The sequence below is a fragment of the Pinus tabuliformis genome, chromosome 3_1, assembly GCF_031772625.1.
Source record: "Pinus tabuliformis cultivar Carrire ecotype Pingquan chromosome 3_1, CPIR1, whole genome shotgun sequence".
Classification (NCBI taxonomy): domain Eukaryota; kingdom Viridiplantae; phylum Streptophyta; class Pinopsida; order Pinales; family Pinaceae; genus Pinus; species Pinus tabuliformis.
The window spans coordinates 862,481,097-862,501,671 of NC_142301.1; positions in this window are offsets into that span (position 1 = coordinate 862,481,097).

Genomic DNA, 20,575 nt, shown 5'->3' on the forward strand with positions numbered 1-20,575 from the left:
TATATGATCCATCTATGATTTTGTTGGAAACGCTTTTTATCTGTGTCTCTATGCTATATATATATGATCCATCTAGGTAAATGTCTATATATATGTTTTGTTGGAAACGCTTCCTATTTGTGTCTCTCTGCTTGGGTGTCCAAGTCCGATTTAAATTTGGTTTTTATTTATGTCTCAGATTTAAATTTGGTTTTGTTTTGTGTCTGCGAGTATTAGAGAATTCGATTTGGGAGAAACAGAGAACGCTGGATGGAAAGAGAATTGGATTTTAATGTCTCGCAGAAATGAAAACCCGCTTGCTTATTCGAATTCTGCATTAAATCCAAATGCTTGACCATCAAAGCACTCAAACAAAACGCGAATACAGAGAGTTATCAAAGGCTCTGCATAAGCCGATGGCTGCTATGTACCCAGTATCATTATTATCCCGGAAACTTCTTTCTCAATGAATTCTTAGCGCTTTTTTTAAATTCTATTGACGGGCTTGGTTTGCATGCATTTACTTTCGTTTTTAATTATTGGTCTGGAAGAATCCAATAATTATCGATTTGAATTCCAGCAAATATAACTCATATTAAATTTTAATGTCTTGCAGAAGTGAATGAGCAGCTTGTACCATCTTTTGGCAGATTTTTGTGTTTGTGGTTGCACTTTGTGGGTTCTGCAAGTGCTGCGAACTTTGTTGCTTCATCTCACTAATCATGGAATAATCGTTGTAGAAAAATCTATTTCAGATACAAGCTTTCGATATATTTTTTCAGCATTTACTTTTGCAATTGTGAACGTCGTTTCTTTTCCCAATTTGACAATTCCATGCATATCAATATTTCACAATTCGATCCATATCAATATTAGACAATTTCGTGGATATGAATGTTTCCTATATAATGGTTTCTTTTAATTTAGAGATCATATCTGTCTTTTTCTTTCTGCGTGTGAATTAATTTCAGAGTTTCTTAGCTTTCCTGTTCACCTTGGGGCTTGAATTTCCTCTATTCTCCTTGGGGTTTTTATTTTAAAAGATGGTATGTATGTATTGCAGGCTTCCGTTAATTTATGTGCCTTTTTCATCTCTTTGTGCATTTCTTCATTAAGGTATTCTATCATTGCAGGATTTGGACTTGACGATTTGGGTTTGCTTTCTGGCTTTATTCGAACTCTGCTTTAAACCCAATTCCTTGACTGCCATAGCATTCAAACTAAACGCGAATACATGAGAATTATCAAAGTCTCTGCATGCGCCGATGGCTGCTCTGTCGTTCAAGCGCTTTTTCATCTTTGAATATTTTGCTGCAACTCCAATTAATTGTGTTTTTCAATCTCCGAACTCCACATCATTTGAATAACCTGCTTGACTTGGTTAGAGGGTTTGAAATATGGTTTTGATATTAGTTGAGATGTTTACCTTTGTCTCTATGTTATTCTATACTATTCTCCTCCCTAGTTTCTCTTTTTCCAACCCCAGCATATTTTGAGTCATGGAAATGAATTTTCCATATATAATGTGTATGTATATACTAGAGACTTCCATTGATTTAGAAATCAGCTGTGTGTGTTTTTTTATATATTGTTATATCTCTCCATGAATTCATATATGAGTTCTTGATTTAATTTTTCTGCAATTTCAGCGGGATCCCTTTGCCTTGGATGGTTTGGACTTGACTTACTTCTATTCGCCTTTTAGGATTTGACTTAAATTTCCTCTATTCTTATGGGAGGCCGTGAAGAACAAATAAATAAGTATGAATTCAACCTCGAGGCATGTGATGGTCGTTCGAATGTCATTTTATCTTTGAACATATTGTTGCAACTCCAGGTATGTATGTGTCTTAATCTGAGTTTTTTTATTTAACATGTTTAACTCTAATTTAGTGTTTGATATTTGCTTTTGATTATGTTTAGTGATTTATTTTTCATATTTGTTTTTACATTTAATTATATCATTTTATATTTTTTTCGTCTTTTTTTCAAATTATTTGGGTACTAAGTTACAAATTAATAATTTTATTTTTAAGCATTTAATTATTTTTATTGATTTTTTCTTTGAGAACAAATATGATGCAATATCTATTAATTTTGAATTTCGTTGATTATTTTTAAATTTAATTACATTTTATCTTTTTTTAGTGTTTATTTTTTCAATATTTAGTACAATACTATATTTTACAAATTTTATTAGATATTATTATTTATTTATTTATTAAAAGTGAATACATATACAATTATATATATGTTTATATTTTGCCCAAGATCATATAGTATTAAGTACATCTACATGTAACATGGGAAATTTATTTTAAAATATATAGTGAGCTCCTAATATATTAGTGTTTGAGTGTATCTTTTTGTTTTATGTTTTTAACTTATAACATTTTAAAAACGTGAAATATATTTAACATCATGAAAATACAAATGTATATATATACTAATCATCTCGATTTACATGTTTATATTTTTCTCAAAATCATATGATATTAAGTTCGTCTACATGTAACATGGAGGATTTGGTTTAGGGTATATGGTGGGCTCCTAATATAGTAGTGCATGAGTGTACTTTTCTCTTTCTTTTTTTTTCTAAACTTATAATGTTTAAAAATTGGGAAATATTGACATCATGAAAATGCAAATCTTTGCTATATTTATGCAAGGTTTGGATGCATTTTTATTTTTTATTCTTTTATGGGATTAATTTATAATAAAATCTCATAACTAATTACTTATAAATGTGTTATGGTATTTTTTTAAATATGTACTTCGTTGCTTATATAATTTTAGGATACCCATTATTGTACTAGGATTGTCACCTACTACAAAGATTTATAGATTTTATTTGAAATATATCATGGTATTGTAAGTATTTTCTTTTAAGAGTGTGAAATTTATAATTAAAAAAGTGTCATAATCGATTATTGAGATGTGACTTGTTTATATATATATATATATATATATATATATATATATATATATATATATATATATATATATATATATATATATAATTTTGTGCCCATGCTAATGTAACTAAGGATTATATTGATGATTGTTTCATGAGTGATGGTACTAAACAATTTTTTATACAATCACTATTACTAGGGTAGAACATGTGGGTTAGTTTTGAATTTCTCTTACCAAAAAACTTCCACTTGAGCTAAATTGATGCATTTGGTAGATTGATGTTGATTTACTTGCCATCCATTGAAATTGAAACTACTCATGTGAGTGTAGAGCCTCTAACTTACACCTCATCATCCATTATTACCTATTGTTTTTCATCATTTACCCCTCTCTTTTGCCTCATTTTCATGGTAAACCTACCCAGATCATTACATTAGATGTCATTAAGCATGATCAAGTGAGCTTTGCTAATGTGTGACTGTTTTGTTTAGATTTTGACATATTTGCAGAGATTCCGCAGCTGACTGGCAATTCCGCAGCCATTCAGCGATTCCACAGCCATCTGATGATTCCGCAGCCTTTTTGTTAATCTCAAGGTTCCACATGTCATTTTGCCAAACGAGCCACATGGGCACTTAGGAATCAAGGTGCTCGAGGTTCCTATGCTATTGGTTCAGCCAGCCACGTCATCTGTACCTCCGGTCAACGAGGGTCAAGTTACGATCAACAAAGGCAGCTTAACGGTGATGCGTAAGCTGTTGGCTCACGTCAGTTCAAACGGTGATTTGTCCATCTTACGCAGGCTGTGGGGGACATAATCCAACTCTGGATTCAATGCCCATAACGACCAGAACCTCCAGCTCATCCACGAGGCTTATGACGTGTTATTGAACCTTAATTACGCATGACAGTTAGTTTATTTTTCAGTTTTAGCTTTACGCATTAGGCCATCTTTCAGATGCCTATAAAAATTTGCGTCTGCGTACGCTTAATGTTACTTTTTGGCTGCTGTAGTTTATGAACTTGATATAATTTTAGTGCATTTCTAGACTCTGTTTTTATAGTGCTGTTCTAGCACTCTTGACTGTGTATTTCTGCATATAGAGTAATAGAAACAGTGCCGTTTTGAAGTTTTCAAGTATCTGAGTATTCTGTGGGTTGTATGGATGGAGGGCCCCCATTCATGACTGCCCTTGTATAGTATTTCATGTTTATATTTCTGCAATTTCCTTATTTTACATTCAGCATTTCCTTTTCTTGAATTATGTACAGCTTGATTTCTTTTCATTGCTATTTCATTTACAGCCTTTATTTTGACTGATCAGATTTGTTTCTCTGCAGGTTTTTAACCCGGGATTGTGTGTGTGTTGTGTATTTGCTTTATATCTAGTGGTAGTTGCAGTTGTCTTATTCATAGTGCTGCCCTTTTACTCTGTTTTCTAGTTAGCTTTTAGTTTAGTTTTACAAGTTGTATGCTAACTGATTTATGGTCTCTTTATCATGAATTGTTTATCTTTAAGAGAGCAGAATACTAATGAACTGCAGCTTGTTTTGAAGTATTCTTGGCTTGTAGCACTAACTCTTTTTCCACTTGTTACACATAACCATGTATGTAGGAAGCAGTATGATGGAAAAAGGCATAGTAGTGTTATAATTTGTCCTTTAGAGTTTTTATCATTTCTTAGACTTGTCTTTAGCTACTTCCTAATCGTGTTTTACACAGTACTATGTGATAGAAGCAGAGAGTTAGGAAGAGATAAACATTATCATTGGTCTTTGAAGTGATTTTCTTATTTCTTTTAATTGCAGCAACATGAGTAGTGACTAATGCCATTAGAAAGTGGTTCTTTGCTTTCAATTCATTTCAAGTTATTTATTTCTTTTAAGTTCTTTTCCTTTACAAATTCAGCAAGTAGTTAGAAACCACCAATCACACACTCTCACTCATCTAGAATTCACCTTACACACACTTTCACTCATCTGTTTATAATCATCACTCCATCTTAGGAAGATAAATTAACCACAAACAACACCCCAAATGACAAAAAGCTCTAAGAGGTTGCTTAAGTACATATAGTACACCTTCACTTCATCAGCTTACGAGCCCCGGGTTGACAATTAATGACATCAATTTAGGAACACTAAATTGACTAAACATTTTGGCGCCGTTGCCGGGGAAGTGAAATTAAGTAGCCATATTCTTAGAAAAAAACATAAAAATTTCAAGGAAAGAAGTTGATAACCTATCAAAGTATGCTCTCCTCTTGCACTTCAAGGTGATCTGGAGGATCAGAAAAGAGAAAGTTATTGATTTGGTAGTTTCTTGAGTATGCTCTCTTCTTGCACCTAGAGTGACCTGGAAGATCAGAAAAAGAACTATTAACTTGACTTGAAGACAAAATAAAATAAAAAATGACATGCATAGAGCTAGAGATTCTAGAGGAAGGTTTTTAGCTAGAGCTCGAAGTTCAATTTTTACAAGTCCATCTGCTTCAAGGGATAGACAAGAGACACCACCCTTATCTCCAACCAGCACTCCTAGTCCTAGAATTCCTGGAATTCAAGAGCCAAGAGTTGACTCTCCTACACCTTCTATTGAGTTTGAACTAGGAAGAGACTCTTCTCTTTCTCCTACAGAAAGACCAATTGTAATTGAGGAAGTAGAATCACCTGAAGAGGAAGGAGAAATCTCTTCTCATTCACCCTTTGTAGAGGAACCAGAGGATTTTGAAATCCCTAGGAGAACCATCATGGCAGAGGAAGAAAGAGGTGGTAGAGGTAGAGGAGGAGGAGGAAACAATAATAATGGAGGTGGTAGAGGTCCCTTTGGAGGAGGAAATAGAGATGGGGATAATTCATTTGGGTTTCCCATTGTTAATGAGGATTCCTGAGCCACTATGAAAAACATATCGCCATCTGTCCTCCCAAATTTCCATGGGTTAAGAACTGAGGACCCTGAAACATTCTTGTTTGAATTTGAAGTTGTGTGTCGAACTTATGACTATCTGGATGATACTCAGAAACTCAAACTGTTCCCCTCAACATTAAAAGATCAAGCTTTGAAATGGTTCATGGGGTTACTTACTCAATCCATTAGGACTTGGGATGAAATGAAACAAACCTTTTTGGATAGGTATCAGGACTATTGTACGCCTACTAGTCACAAAGATGAGGTATTTAAAATGATCCAAAGAGAAGATGAAAGTTTGGAAGACTTGCTTGAAAGATTTCAATATAACTTGAAAAGAGCAAAAATGAGTACCTTAGATGAAGAGACCTTAAAAGCCCTCTTATTAAAAGCCATTAGGGATGAATGGATAGATATCTTAAACATGATGGGGAAAGGGGATATTTCTCAACTTTCACTCAATGATATAGCAGAACTCTGTATCCATCTCTCAAGGGGCAAATCAAAAACTCAAAAAGGGCCTAGAGATCCCTCTCTCCTTAGAGCAAATAAATCTGCAACAGGATCAGTCAGTAGGGCTGAAATCGACAATATGCTTGATGAATTTAAAACTGACATCTTAGGGAGTCTTAGTGAACAACTAGATACCCTTAAGATTCACAATAAACAAAAAGCAGAAGCTGAGGCTTTGGCTATCTTTTGCCCGAAATGTAGAAAGAAACATGCTTTAAGGGAATGTCCCTTAGATGCACACGTTGTAGAAACATGTGTAATTTGCTCAGAAACTCATGAGACCAAGGATTGTCCTTCAATTCCTGGCCTCAAAGCAGTCTTTCAAGAGGATCCAAACACACTTGAATCTCTCTGTTTTGTTGCAAGGAGACCTTGGCAAGGGCAGCAAAATCAGGGGTTTAACAACTCTATGAATTTTCAACCCCAACCAAATTGGAATCCTTGGCAACAATCTTGGCCTCAACCTCAAAATGCTTTTCAAGCATGGATACAAAGCATGCAAAATCCTTATGGGAGACTTGCTCAATTCTATCAATATCCTCCATCATTTCAGAATCAGCAAGCCCCACAACTTCCAAATCAAGGTCAACAATTATCATTTCCATACCCTCAACAACAACAACCTCCTCCACAAAATCAAAATTCTCAACTCTCGCTTCAATCCCAGCAGAAGTCAAATCAACTTCCCTCTCAGCCATTACCAAATCCAAATAATAGGAACCCTCAAAATGCTTACATGATGGAAGGTCAACCATTCCCTACCTATATGGTTGTTCCTCTCAATGAAGTACAACTCAGATCAGGTAGAATCCTAGATCAACCTTCCACAAGTGTTCAACAACCAAGCATTTCTGAGGAAGAATCTCTCAAAGTCAATAAAGGTTCTGAAGTATCACTTCAAAACCAAAATATCGAAAAAGAAAAAGAAAAAGAATCAACCTCCACAACTCCCATAGTTGAGCAACCTACATCTTTAGCTACACCTCCTTTTCCTGAAAGATTACAAATTGACAAAGGAATGGAAAAGCAAATTTGGTTGCCTAACTATAGTTTTCTAGATGAATTGAAGAATGTCTGTATCAAGATCCCCTTGTTACAATCCATTAAAGAAATTCCCATTCTAGCAAAGACAATAAAGGAGTTGAGTTTGAAGAAAACAGCAAAAAGAACCAGAGATACCAAAAGGATACATCTAGTTGGAAAAATTGCAGACATTATGATGGGTAAGATTACCATGTAAAAGTATGTGGATCCCGGTAGTCCTATTGTCAAAACTCATATTAATGGGGTTGAAATCCCAAATACTTTGATTGACTTAGGAGCCGCTATCAACATCATGAGTAGACAGACCATGGATCAATTAAAGCTTCCTAACCTTCTCTTTACACCTACTTTACTGCAACTTGCAGATAGATCAATCATTAAACCTGATGGTGTATTGGAAGACATTCCAGTCTCTCTAGATTCTTGGGAATATCTAGTTGATTTTATGATTTTAACTCCCAAGAACAATCTAGGAGGACATCCTCTTATCTTAGGAAGACCTTGGCTAGCAACAGTTGATGCTTTCATCAGTTGTAGGTCTGGGGACATGCATATATCAGATGGTAATTCCACCAAGAAATTCAACTTGTATCCCCCAGCAAAAGCTATAACAGAAATAGGAGAAGATGAATGGGTAGAGGATGAAGATACTATACAACTTGTTTTAACCATCTCTGAGATTAGTGAAGACAGTCAAATTCTAAATACATTAGAAAATTTTGAAGTACCTTTAGAATATGACTCTGCACACTTTCAGATAGATGCAAACATTGAATATCTCTCCTCTAGACAGATGTCTCTCTTCTCAATGGAAGAGTTTGGTAGTTCTACAGTTGAAATCCTTCCAGGAAAAACTTTGAACATTAACAGAAACTTGGAAAGATCACAACAAGAAGAGTTAACCAAACTTTTGCAAAAGCATTCTACAGCATTTGCATGGGAATACACTAACATGAAAGGAATCGATCCTAAGACTTGTATTCATCACATCTATATTGAAGAAAATAGCAGACATATTAGGCAACCACAGAGGCGGATGAATCCAAACCTTAGGGAAATCGTGAAAGAAGAACTTCAGAAATTGCTCAAGGTAAACTTCATTTACCCCATTTCAGATAGCCAATGGGTTTCTCCTTGGTTATAGTACCCAAAAACAATGGTAAATGGAGAGTTTGCATTGATTATCGAGAATTGAACAAGGCAACCTTAAAGGATCATTTTCCTCATTTGTACCTCTGGTCAACGAGGGTCAAGTTACGGTCAACAAAGGCAGCTTAACGGTGATGCGTAAGCTGTTGGGTCACGTCAGTTCAAACGGTGATTTTTCCGTCTTACGCAGGCTGTGGGGGACATAATCCAACTCTGGATTCAATGCCCATAACGACCAGAACCTCCAGCTCATCCACGAGGCTTATGACGTGTTATTGAACCTTAATTACGCATGACAGTTAGTTTATTTTTCAGTTTTAGCTTTATGCATTAGGCCATCTTTTAGATGCCTATAAAAACTTGCGTCTGCGTACGCTTAATGTTACTTTTTGGCTGCTGTAGTTTATGAACTTGAATAATTTTAGTGCATTTCTAGACTCTGTTTTTATAGTGCTGTTCTAGCACTCTTGACTGTGTATTTCTACATATGGAGTAATAGAAACAGTGTTGTTTTGAAGTTTTCAAGTATCTGAGTATTCTGTGGGTTGTATGGATGGAGGGCCCCCGTTCATGACTGCCCTTGTATAGTATTTCATGTTTATATTTCTGCAATTTCCTTATTTTACATTCAGCATTTCCTTTTCTTGAATTATGTACAGCTTGATTTCTTTTCATTGTTATTTCATTTACAACCTTTATTTTGACTTATCAGATTTGTTTCTCTGTAGGTTTTTAACCCGGGATTGTGTGTGTGTTGTGTATTTGCTTTATATCTAGTGGTAGTTGCAGTTGTCTTATTCATAGTGCTGCCCTTTTACTCTGTTTTCTAGTTAGCTTTTAGTTTAGTTTTACAAGTTGTATGCTAACTGATTTATGGTCTCTTTATCATGAATTGTTTATCTTTAAGAGAGCAGAATACTAATGAACTGCAGCTTGTTTTGAAGTAGTCTTGGCTTGTAGCACTAACTCTTTTTCCACTTGTTACACATAACCATGTATGTAGGAAGCAGTATGATGGAAAAAGGCATAGTAGTGTTATAATTTGTCATTTAGAGTTTTTATCATTTCTTAGACTTGTCTTTAGCTACTTCCTAATCGTGTTTTACACAGTACTATGTGATAGAAGCAGAGAGTTAGGAAGAGATAAACATTATCATTGGTCTTTGAAGTGATTTTCTTATTTCTTTTAATTGCAGCAACATGAGTAGTGACTAATGCCATTAGAAAGTGGTTCTTTGCTTTCAATTCATTTCAAGTTATTTATTTCTTTTAAGTTCTTTTCCTTTACAAATTCAGCAAGTAGTTAGAAACCACCAATCACACACTCTCACTCATCTAGAATTCACCTTACACACACTTTCACTCATCTGTTTATAATCATCACTCCATCTTAGGAAGATAAATTAACCACAAACAACACCCCAAACGACAAAAAGCTCTAAGAGGTTGCTTAAGTACATATAGTACACCTTCACTTCATCAGCTTACGAGCCCCGGGTTGACAATTAATGACATCAATTTAGGAACACTAAATTGACTAAACAGTGAGGTCAATATGAAATCATGGTAGATTGGTCTAAATTCTACATTTTTTCTATTGTGAAATCTTTATAGGTCAATTTAGCCATTGTATTTAGTTGGGCTTGGTATCCATAATTTTGTAGTAGTTGTAATTGAAGGGAGGGAATCATCCATTGTATTGAGGTGGGCTTAGTATCCACACTTTTGTAGTGGTTAATATTCAAGGGAGGGAATTTTTATGACGGGTCAATCTATGCCTCATCTCAAGAAATGCGTCAAGATAGATTTAGAAATATTTGTGTCTATGTAAACACATTGTAAAATGTGAGCCTTCAATCTCCATTGATATTTAACTATATTCAATTATCTTAATGATGCTTGTATAGGAAGCTAAACACAAATGGGTTAAAATATCCAAATTATCCGGATGTGGGGAGTCGAGAGCTATAAATGCCGAAAGAGAAGATAAAAATGCATAAAGAACAATTTTATTAAAATAAGGAAAATTGTTCTAGCTACATTGCATGGACCAATCTACCCTTTCACAAAGTGAGGCCCAAATTTATAGCCTTTTTAGTTATAATACATGGGCAATTACAATGAGTAGATACCATGGGTAATTACCATGAGAAGATACCGTGGGTAACTACCATGGGTGGATGCAACTTTCCATTTAGATTATTCCTCCCTCATTAAGAAGCAATGGTCCCGATTGCGTAAATTTCCCCCCTCAGAAAATTTTGTTGGACATGATCCAATGAACAGAACAGTTTTATGTGGTTGACCCGTGACTTCAAGTTTGCAGATGACCCATAATCATGATGAATGAAGATACGAGGATAGAGATACCTTGTAATGATTATGAGCCAATTATGATACTTACAATGTGTGGCCTAGGAAATGGACTCTGATGGAAAGGGTTTCGTGTGGTCGATCCATAATCGTAGGTTTGTGGATGACCCATAAGAATGATGGACGAAGATTTGAGGATAGAGATACCCGGTAATGCCTATGGTCCAACTGTCATGTTGAAAATATGTAGCCTAGCAAATGGACTTCAGTGACATGGTTTATGTGGGGTTGACCCCTAACCGTAATGATCTAGTTCACTTTCTGGTCTTCCCTGTAGAAATCTGGATGTGCAAAGGCTTCCTCCTAGTTTTCAAGTTTCACAGTTGTGATTCCCAATATTGTGATTTGATAGTCCCACCATGACACTACCTTGGCATTAGAAGGGATATGTAGCCAAAATCACAATTCAAGATAGTCAACAATGATATCCCAATCACCATCGACATCCCTAACTACTTAATTAGTTAAGTATATTCCGACACATAGGAAATAGTTAAGTATAACTTGGTCTAGTGTAGAGTTAGGTAAAGTATGTTGCTTTACTATGTACTTTTGTAACTTATAATCTGACGGTCATGATACATTCTAGACATGAAGTGATCCGACGGTTCATTCTCTCCTCAGTATTACCAACACTTGATCTGTGGCTTAACACCTAATTAGTCCATGATCTCTATTTAAAGAGCATGGAGGGTCATTTGTAGGGTAACCGTTCATGAGAGAAGATTATGTAAACTTTCATTCTTTTATTAATAAATTTCCTGAAGTTTTGTGTTGGCTCAAATTGTGGACTGTTTCCCCCTTTGAGGGTTTTAACCACATCAAGAATAATAGTGTATTGATCTGTGATCTATTTGTGAGTGGTGTCCTTCGGTGTTTTGTCTGAGGAAATTATATTTTAAAGTCCTACATGGTATCAGATCTATTTGACAGCCGCATCCATTGGTGATCCAAATCTGAAGCCGGTACAACTGCATCTGACTATCATTTCCTAGATCTATTATTTCTGACTGCTTTCAGGATGAGAGGATTGCTCTATTATGTTAGGAACATCTATTCCAATGTGGAACCCCTTTTGTTTCATGCGAAAAGGTTTCCAGTAGCCTTATCTATGTCATTTTTAAGCTCTGGAGGTAAACAATCTTTATTTGCAGTTCTAGCTATTCATCTCTCTGTTTATTTCAGTTTATTTAGCTCTCTGTTTTTATTACCAGATTTATACCTTTCATTTCTGTGTATGTTCTTTGCTCCACAACTCTGTACGATCTGGGAAAATCAGAAACAGAAAGGAAGGATTTTTCTAATGCATATGTTCTTTTTCGCCACACCTCCGTGTGATCTCGGAAAATCAGAAACATTGAGGAAAATATTTAGTTTCCAACTAAAGCTAACTTCAAGCTGTATGGTTTGTTTTTTTGTTTTGTATGCCCGTGTTGGGTTTTGTGGTTTTTGTTTTGTAGGAAAAAAAGAGCTTTTTCAGGTAAGCATGCACCCCAAAGCTTCAGTGACAAAAAAAAAAAACCTTCCTGTTTTCTAAAAATTTCTAGAGGTCTTGAGTTCAAGTCTTTCTTTTTGCTGAGTTACTTTTTCAAAAAGCACATGTAACTTATGTTTTAAAGTTACTTTATGTAAAAGTGTTCTCACCCATTATAAAAAGTGAGTCACTTATAATTCTAAAGTCTCTTTATCTTTTATTTAAATTACAATTTAGTAGGTAGCTCATAGAGTACCATTGTAAAAGTGACTTTCACTTATTTATAAAAGTGAGTCACATAGTTTTTTTTTTTAAGTGAGCTAATTAGATTAATTTTGGAAGTGGGGGGGCTTAAATATAACATTATAATTCATTTCTGCACATTCACGCACTTCGTCGACATCTTCAACAACTTTTCTTCAAAAAAGTCATAACTTCTTCATCCACAAGCCATTTTCAGAGCCATTTTTTTTAATCAACCTAATTTTTCAAGATCTTTCCATTGGAATACATAGTTTCAACATCTATAGCTTTAGTTCCTATTAAAATGGAAAGTCCATGCCAAGTTATTCTTTATAGCACCAACTACTTCCAATGGTGGTCGTACATTGTGTATTTACTTAGAAGTAAAGGTCTTTACGGAATAGCCTCAGGCCAAGAAACCAAACCTCAAGATGAAGATAAGGAAGCTAAATGGGAAAATAGGCAAGATCAAGCACGTGGGTTGATAGGGATGTCTATTTCTTCAAGCCTTAGATTCCATATCGCAGAACTTGATACTCCTAATGAAGCAATGAAATAGCTCACTAAAGTTTTTGGAATTAAAAATGAAATTAGAGCCCATCAACTCGAAAATTAGTTGCTTACATTGGACCCCAATAACTCGAAAATGAGTTGCTTACATTGGACCCCAATAATTTTTCTTCCATTGAATATTTTTTTTCCAAGTTCAAGACCCTTAGACTTCTTTTGGAAGGAGTTAAGGTTAAGAAAGAAGATGGTAGTCTTATCTATTCCATTCTTACTAAGTTGGGACCAGCCTACTCTGTGTTTGTTTCCATCTTCCATTCTACTAGAGAATCCTTTATTTCTCAAGGACAAGACTACAAGTCCCTCTCTTTTGATGCCTTTTGTGATTATTTAATAAGAGAACAAGAAAAGATCTTATATATTGGTCTTATTAATCTTGGAAACTCTTCTAAGAAATCCTTAGCTTCCCAGCAGCAACCAAATTCAAAGAATCCTAAGAAGCAATATCCTAAAAAGAATGGTCTTAAACCAAACAATGGTCCTAAGCAATTTCATTCTCAAAATGAAAAATCATTTTAACAAAATGATAAGGAAAATAAAAAACAAAGGGAAGAAGACTGATAGACATTTCCACTTTTATAATCAAGATGGCCACATATAATCCAAATGCTTTAAGAAGATGGAAGCCTTGGAAGCAACAATGAAGAAGCATAAAATCCATTTGGAGCACTCTTCAACTTTATCTTCATCTTCAGGAATAACACTTTATGCATGTTGTTGTCAAGCATCTCAGTCTGGTTATGCACTAAATGTATCCTTCTTCTCATTCTCATGAGTGGCTCATTGATTCTGGAGCTTCTTATCACATGGCCAAAAACAAAGCCATGTTTTCTTCTTTAAATGATTGTATAACCAAAAAAATATATGCTAATGATGATAGATATCTTAGTATTATAGGGACTGGAACTATTCATCTAGACAATGATCAATTTAATGATGTATTATGTGTTCCAACCTTATCCTGCAACCTTCTATTTGTATATCAGATAATTCATTTAGGTGAAGGTAAAATCGTTGAAATTTCACCTCACAATGTTGTAATTAAGGACCTAAGAGATCCTATATAGATTTTAGCTACTAGCATTGCTGATGATTCTACAAGGTTGTATAAGTTTAACAAATTTGGGTCATCAAATGCTCCCTCGGTATTTGTTACTCATAATCATGAAGTGAGCAAACTTTGGCATGAGCAATTTGGTCACTTAAACTATCGCTCCCTTCATAATCTATGTAAAGAAAATATGGTGACACGTCTTCCAATGGTATCTTCTAGAGATGGTGTTTGTTATGGATGTGTACTAGAAACACATCATCGGGATAGTTTTGAAAAACATGCCTCTTGGCACGCCTCATCCCCTTTATAGCTTGTGCATAGTGATTTATGTGGTCCACTTCTAGTTTCTTCATTCTCTGACTACAAGTATTTCTTAAATTTCATTGATGATTTCTCCAGACGCACTTGGGTATACTTCTTAAAACTCAAGAGTGAAGTATTTAACATGTTCTTGGCCATTAAGGCCTTTGTTGAAAAACAATCTGTGCATCAAATTCTTAAGCTAAGATCTAATAATGGTAGAGAATATGTTAGCAACCAATTCATCAACTTTTGCACTGAGAATGGAATTCAAATGCAACATATTGTTCCATATACTCCACAACAAAATGGTGTAGTTGAAAGGAAGAATCACACCTTAAAGGAAATAGCTAATTGTATGCTTCAATCTAAAGGACTTAGTCTTAATTTTTGGGCAGAAGCAATTAATTGTGAAAATTACATAGTAAATCTCACTCCTACTAAGGTTTTAAAGAATATCACTCCAGAAGAAGCATGGAGCTTAATTAAACCATATCTAAGTCACTTTCGTGTTTTTGGAAGTGAAGCATGGGCCCATATTCCAAACGAGAAACATAAAGCTTTAGAACCTAAGAGTGAAAAATGTATTTTTGTTGGATATTCTGAAGATGTCGAAGGATATATACGTATTCCACTTAAGTCTAAAAATGTTATCATTAGAAGAGATGTAAAGTTTGCTGAAAATATATCGGCCTATGAGCCTAGTTCGATAGATGTGCCACCTCTCTCTATCCCTTCTACTTCTAAAAATATTTCTTCTTCAGATGATGAGAGTGAGGATGAGAATCCTCCCCTACCTTCTCAAGATCCGCGTTCAACTCCTCATCTTCCAAAATGGGTCTATGCTACTTGGCATGCAGTGGGTGCTCTTGTCGGTGATTCTATAGATTAGCGATGTACACATTCTTAGTTCGATAGAGACTCCTCTCTAATAGCTCAAGCTTCACCGAATTATGATCATGACAGCTTTGCAGAAGCCTCAGGCCATCTAGAATGGGATGCAGCTATGAATGAATAATATCGTTCATTATTGGCAAATGATACACGTGATCTTGTTCCTCTTCCAAAGGGACGAAAACTTTTTGGATGCAAATGGGTTTATAGAACCAAGTATGGACCAAATGGAAAAGTTGATAAACATAAAGCTCGTCTTGTTGCTAAGGGTTTTTCACAAGTTAAAGGCATTGACTATACTAAAACCTTCTCCTCTATTGCCAAAGTGAACTCTATCCACCTTGTTCTTTCCCTTGCTGCCTGTGATAATTTAAATTAATTAATTTAATTTGTCTAAACTTTATTTTTTATTAAATTTTATATTTAATTTAATTAAAGATATAGGAGAAAAAAATTGTAAAAAAAAAAGAAAATGATTCAAAATATATATTAACCAAATTCTCTTAAAAGATTAAAAGCCAATCTAATTAACTTAACTTATCTAAACTTTAATTTTTATTATATTTTATTTTAACGAAATTACAGTTTTAATCTCAATGAAGAGAATGGGCAATCATGTAAGAAATTAATGAAATACAACAAGAGACTAGCAGCTCCTATTGAAAATGCATGTGGATCCAGTCATCCATATGTCGATGTCCCACCATCCTAATTTAGAAAATGGGCAAGATAATAATTACCTCAATGCAAATGCTTACATTACCTTTATCGATTCTCCTAGGAATATGGGCATCCATGGCCATCGACCTACAAGTATAGTCACAAAATGAAATCTATGTGATAAGAAAAAAAGATTGTCTCACAATTCAATATATATGTTCTGCATTATATTTAATACAAAAATTGAAAAATCTATATTAACCTATAAATGATTTAATGCAGTTGCATAGAATGAGTTATTCATCTGGAAAAACTATAACGTATACCCAATATTTGCAAAACTCAATTAAAATACAAAATAATACAGCATTTATCATTGATGATAACACATCGTGCACATTTATAAAGGCCAACCATTGGAAATCTACACAATAAAAAAGACACATGAGAATCCCTCACCATGTAAAACATCCCTAAGTTGCAATGAACAATCTTCAATATGCAATACAAAACCATGCACAAAATCTTATGGATCCATAACACTCTCAAAGCTATGATACATGTTATGGATTCCTAATCTATAAAGCCAAAACCTTCAAGGATCGATTAAAACCTACAAAGTTAACATTAAAACCCTCACAAAAAAATAAAATAACTCCCCTCTTCAAACCATAATAAACCAAGCAACAACAATGAGACAAAACTAGTAGAACCTAGAAAAACCCTTTATCATAATAATAATTGAAAAAGATAAATGAAAATTACAAAAGAAAAACTCTCATTTCAGAATTGAAAAGAAAATAAAAAGCATTGATGCAAAAAGGATAAACAGAAGCCTAGATATAGAATGGATCCAAACCTTGGACTATGAGTACATTCCATTTTAGTGCAAAGCTTGGACTATGAGTAGAGCCCTGATTTTTCACCAAAATAAAGCCCACACAACTCCAAAAGGAAAAAAACTTGAGAAGAAGGAAGAGGAACTTCAAGAGTCTAAGGAAGAATCACATAAAATAGAAAGGGATACCTAAATGATGTAGATTGACATTGTAGCCCCCTTACTGGATCATGGAGAATATAACTTGGAAAATATATAATTTCAATAATTCTAGTAGCTGAAAAAAGAAATATCTGGGAAGAAATATCAAATTTGTTAAGTCATCGTAAAAATCTAATGAAGTTAAAGGACTAGGTATTATGACCTCTCTCAAATATCAAAGTAAGATAAATGAATGCGTGGGAGAACAATGGAATATGAAAATATATAAAATAGAAACTAAATAAAGTCAAAAGACTCTTAGTAGAATGATAATAGGCCATTAACCTAAATGATAAGTACCTCCCTTCTCATCCTAAGTTACCAATGATTGTTCTCTATTTGAATATACAAGGTCTCAACACACCTAGAAAACATCACATGTTAAAGATAATAATGAATCAAGAAAAACCCACTATGGTGTTGAACTGCAAGAAACAAAGTGTGACAAGAAAACAATCATTCTCTCTTGTGAAGATATGTTAGAACACATGTAAAGTAACAATGATACCATCCAGATGACTCCTCAATGGATTGAGAATTCTCTAGGATCCCAACTTAATCAAAATAGAAAACATCATGTGCTACAAAGGGAGAGCAGGATATGTGGGAAAGGAAAATAGGCTCCTCTATAATGGATGACAGTAAACCATGGTACCTATGAATAGTGGATAAAAGTTTTTATGTTAGCTAAAAGAATTATATAATCAATGCTCAACAAAATCTAGTTCTCTCCTATCAAAAAATGTAAATAGTGTAAAGTTGCTATGTGAGTGACTATCCTTATTGATATGGTACCTATGTATAGTGGATCAAAGATTTTATGTTAGCTAAAAGAATTATTTAATCAATTCTCAACAAAACCCAGTGCTCTCCAATCAAATAGTGTAAATAGTGTAAAGTTGCTATGTCAGTGACTATCTTAACTAGTGTAAAGTTGCTATATCAGTGACTATCCTTATTGATATATTTATTTAGTAGCTCTAGTTTAAAATATTTCATCCAATGGTAAATTTTGAATTTGTCATTTTCGAAAAAAACTTTGAATAAACCTATTTCATCCAATGGTAAATTTTGAATTTGTTATTTTGGACTTTTTTTTTTAATAAACCTCTTGCGTCACAAACCAGTCCAAATGCCTAAAAGAAGTAAATGGGAAAAATTTTAATTACTTCAATGGAAATTCTTACACTACCCTAACCTAATCTAGCCTACCCTACCTAGCCTACGCTACCCTACATAGCCAACCCTAACCTACCCTACCCTATCTAGCCTAGCCTAGTCTAGCCTACCTAGCCTAGCATGCCCTAACCTAGCCTAGCTTACCTAGGCTAGCTTTTATAACCTACCCTATCTAGCCTACCCCACCCTACCTTGCCCTACCTAGCCTAGCATAACCTAGTCTTCCCTAGCCTACCTAGCCTACCCTAGCATAACCTAGCCTACCCTAGCCTACCCCAACATACCTTATCTTGTTCCTACCCTAGCCTAACTAAGCCAAGCCTATCACATCCTATCTTAGCCTATCCTACCTTAGCCTAGACTACCCTAGCCTAACCTATCCTAACCTAAACTACCTACCCTAGCCTACCCTACCCTACCCTAGCATACCCTAGCCTGCCCTGGCCTACCCTATTGTAGCCTACATTGGCCTATCTTACCCTAGCCTAGCCTACCCTATCCTAGCCTAGCCTACTCTACCTTAACCTAGCCTAGCCTACTCTACCTTAACCTAGCCTAGACTAACCTAGCCTAACCTATCCTAGCTTAGCATATGTTAACATAACCTAACCTAGCCTCACCTAACTTACCCTACCTAAGCTTATCCTAACTAGCGTACCCTAGCCTTTCTTACCGTAACATAGCCTAGCCTACCCTGGCCTACCTTGAACTACCCTACACTACCCTACCCTACGTAGCATACACTGGCCTAGCCCAACCTAGCCTACCCTAACTTACCGTAGCCTACCTAGCCTAACTTAGCCTACCCTAACCGACCCTAACCTATGGTAGCCTACACTAGCTTACCTAGCCCAGCCTAGCCTAACCTAACCTAGCCTACTATACCATATCCTACCCTACCCTACTCTACCCTAACATAGCGCACCCTACCCTACCCTACCCAGCCTAGCCTATCCTACCTAGCCTACCCTAGCCTAGCCTGACTACCATACCCTACGCTAGCGAAGCCCACCTAGCCTACCCTAGCCTAGCCTACTCTAGCCTAGCCTGCTCTAACCTAGCCTACTCTAGCCTAGCCTAACCTGGCATGACTGAGCCTACCCTAGCCTGGACTGCCCTAGCCTAGCCTAGCCTAGCCTACCCTAGCCTAGCGTAGCCTACCCTAGCCTAACCTAGCGTAGCCTATCCTACCCTACCCTACCCTATCCTAGCCTATCTAGCCTAGCTTAGCCTACCTTACCCTACCTTAGCCTAAGCTACTTTGCCTAGCCTAGCCTACCTAGCCTACCCTAACCTACCCTACCTTACACTACCCTAACCTAACCTACCCTACCCTAACTAGCCTATGCTACCCTACGTAGCCAACCCTTGCCTACCCTACCCTACCCTAACTAGCCTAGCATATCCTAACCTACCCTAGCTTACCTAGCCTACCCTAGGATAACCTAGGCTACCCTAGGCTACCCTAGGCTACCTCAGCATACCCTATCCTAATCCTAGCCTAGCCTACCTAAGCCAAGCCTATCCCATCCTATCCTAGCCTAGCCTACCTTAGCCTAGCCTACCCTAGCCTAACCTACCTTAGCCTAAACTACCCTAGCCTACGCTAGCCTATGTTAGCCTATCTTGCCCTAGCCTACCCTACCCTGCCCTAGCCTAGCCTATTCTACCTCAACCTACCATAACCTATCCTAGCATATGCTAACCTATCCTAACCTAGCCTCGCCTATCCTACCCTACCCAAGCTTATCTTAACTAGCGTACCCTAGCCTTTCGTACCCTACCATAGCCTACCGTACCCTACCCTACCCTGCGTAGCCTACACTAGCCTAGCCCAACCTAGCCTACCCTAGCCTAACGTAGCCTACCTAGCCCACCCTAAGCTACCTTAACCTACGCTAGCCTACCTTAGTTTTCCTAACCGAGCCTAGCATAGCCTAGCATAGCTTACCCAATGCTACCCTTCCCTACCCTACACTACCCTAACATAACCTAACCTACTCTACCCTACCCTACCCTACCTAGCCTAGCCTAGCCTAACCTAACCTAGCCTACCCTAGCTTAGCTTGACCTACCATACCTTAGCCTAGTCAAGCCCACCTAGCCTACCCTAGCTTACCCTATGCTAGTCTTCCCTAGCCTACACTACCCTAGCATAACCTACCCTACTCTAGCCTACCTAGCCTATCCTAACCTAGCCTAACCTAACCTACCTAGCCTAGCGTGACCTACCATGCCCTAGCCTAGCCAAGCCCACCTAGCCTAGCAAAGCCTAACTAGCCT